Genomic DNA, 2,812 nt, shown 5'->3' with positions numbered 1-2,812 from the left:
TTTTGGACACTAAGGGCAATTTAGCATGGCCAATCCACCTAACCTGCACATCTTTGGACTGTGGGAGGAAACCGGAGGAAACCCACGCACACATGGGGAGAACGTGCAGACTCCGCACAGACAGTGACCCAAGCCGGAATCGAACCTGGGACCCTGGAGCTGTGAAGCCATTGTGCTATCCACAATGCTACCGTGCTGCCCTACATGATGGATAGAGCTGAAACAAAAGTTCATAGAATCATAGTAGCCACCAAACTTACATCAGTTTGTGTTTCTCTTGGTCTTTGAGTTGTTTCACTGCGTTGAGGTTACTGATACATCTGAGGAGCCAATTACAGCAGGAACACTGCCAACTCTACTCTTTCCTCTATTGGCCTGGAGGAAAAACAGTCAAGGGGAAATTGGAACAGAGAGGTAAAGTTGAAAATACCGTTGTTACATGGCTCCCATCTGCACAGTAGAGAAGACATCCATTAAAGTTGCTGCTTTGTGACGTAGAATATGAACCTTGTGGTCATGATGTTAGTACTGAGAAATCAGACACTTTTGGACCCTGAGATCAGCGGCAAGTTTTTCAAGCCCCGGATAGGCCTATTGTGGAAAAACGTCCCCTCTATTTCCTCCAGCAAAAATAGTCTATTGCTCCCATGCAAATGACTCCACTTCTCACACCAGCCACCCTTTGCCTTCTCTTATGACATTGCCAGTGTTAGCCAAATTATGGGCAGTCTTGTATTGTGAATCCATGTGCTGGGGACTGGATGAATTAATAAGTTCTCTATCGCCAACACATTTTGTCTTACTCTCAGCTCAGTTGTTGATTGGTCTTAAATTGTGTAAGTGGGATGAGAATGTTTTAAAATACTGAATTAATGAATTGAATTGTTACAGTTAGGTCTACGTGCTTCTTGAATCACAATTGTTTAGTTGCCTTTTCAGTTCTTTGGTGAATTCTTCAACTGCATTTTTTGGGAGAGATTATTATTGACAAAATCCTTTGCACTGAGGATTTTAATCATTCCTTCCATGCATGTGGTAACAATTAGTCAGTATGCAGAGGAATGCAGGAACATCAGATACAGTTGTAACTGAAGATAGTGTCGGCAAGAGGAACTCACACTGGCGTAAAATATCTCATATTGTTATTAATAACTCAAAACCCGCCTCATCTGCATGAAACTAAACCTTAAATTAATATATGTAACCTTAAATTAATATATGTAGACATTGTGATCATTTTGATATGCAAGTAAGCTAAATATAAAGAACCATGTATGTTGAATCAAGATCAATGTTGGAGGAAAGAACTAATATACAATTAAACATGCAATTGTGAATTAATTAGGCTAATTTGGCAATTAATTTGTGTAAGTTATATGCAATGCAAAATAGATTTTCCTCTAGACCTCAAAACCTAAAATGCTAGATTTATGAATCTTGTACTGTCGAGTCAGGCTAATCCTGGACAAGGGAATAGAGCACCGTTAAACACTATTAAGAAAACACATTTTAATAAAACCAGGCTTAAATCATTCCATTTAGCTGCAAGTAACTTCACCCTTGAGCTGTGAAGCACTGCTTATTTTATCTTCCGTTTCAGCCGATTATCCCCACCGTGTGCCTGTTTGATGAGCAGGACGGGAGAATAATTCACACATTTCGGCATTGCTTGTGATTGCAATCCCTTTTGTCATTCTGCGAAATGGCTGCTCCTCAACCTCTAGTCACAAGTTTCACCCATGACGCTCATCTTTGATCACCTGATGTGCTGGGCAAGCAGGTTGAGCAGGATGAGCACCATCTGATGGCGGTTCTACTCCTGGGCCTGGTGAAAGTTATTGCCAGGCGTAGTCTGTTGAATGTGCTCTGGTATATGCTCAGGGTAGGAAAGAGGCAGTGTTGCCAACCCTCCAGGATTGGCCTGGAATCTCCAGTAATTGAATATCAATTTCCAGCTGTTATAACCTGCCTGCTTACCACTGGCTGGGAACTAATGGCAATCCCACAATCCTCTGGGAGTATGACCTTCTCCAATGAGGGGGGGCGGATAAATCATTAGCAGACTCCCTGAATAAATAGAGCTGGCCAGTTTGGAACCAGCTAGAGAGGAGTGAGCAGAAAATGAAAATGAAAATGAAAATCGCTTATTGTCACGAGTAGGCTTCAATGAAGTTACTGTGAAAAGCCCCTAGTCGCCACATTCCAGCACCTGTCCGGGGAGGCTGGTACGGGAATTGAACCGGCCTGCTGGCCTGCTTTATAAGCCAGCGATTTAGCCTTGTGAGCTAAACCAGCCCCTAAGAGTTTTGCCTCAAGGAATGTTCTGTTGGCCAATACGGGGATTGAACCCGCGACCTTGGCGTTATTAGCACCACGCTCTAACCATTTGAGCTAACCGGCCGCTAACTGAAAGGGAGTTACTGCTACTTTCTATTCTACAAACTCGTGCTGGATTCTTCGTGGCCCTCACTGCTCTATCCAACCCTGGCACTTTTTTGTCATTTTCTTTGAACATTTCTCACTACCAGATTAAAGAATACATTGAAAATCGGGGAAAGGGCTGTTAGGCTGACATTATCCAAATGGGTAATGAGTCTTTTTGTTTTCCAGTTGGCGTAGGAAGGCCGTGTGTCACAAGAAAGGATGTATTGGCCGACTCGTGGTTGGAACGTGGGGGTTAAGTCACGATGAAACCAGCAGAAGTACATTTAATCATAGTTGCCAACTGTAGTATGAGGCAAGTGAGAGGCTGGGGAAGTGGTGATTGGAAATGGCAACTTACAATGTCTTATAGGACCACTCCAGCTCCATA

General features: G+C 43.1%; 1 non-coding gene across 1 annotated transcript; it reads right to left on the bottom strand.

Annotated features, from left to right (window-relative positions):
* Positions 1-2,327: 2,327 nt before the first annotated feature.
* trnai-aau lies at positions 2,328-2,401 on the bottom strand. The gene has a single exon. It is a non-coding gene; the product is annotated as a tRNA-Ile (tRNA).
* Positions 2,402-2,812: the final 411 nt, after the last annotated feature.

The sequence above is a fragment of the Scyliorhinus canicula genome, chromosome 28 (assembly GCF_902713615.1).
Source record: "Scyliorhinus canicula chromosome 28, sScyCan1.1, whole genome shotgun sequence".
Taxonomy (NCBI): Eukaryota; Metazoa; Chordata; class Chondrichthyes; order Carcharhiniformes; family Scyliorhinidae; genus Scyliorhinus; species Scyliorhinus canicula.
The sequence above is the reverse complement of the archived record's forward strand: the minus strand, read 5'-3'. Positions and strand labels throughout refer to the sequence as shown.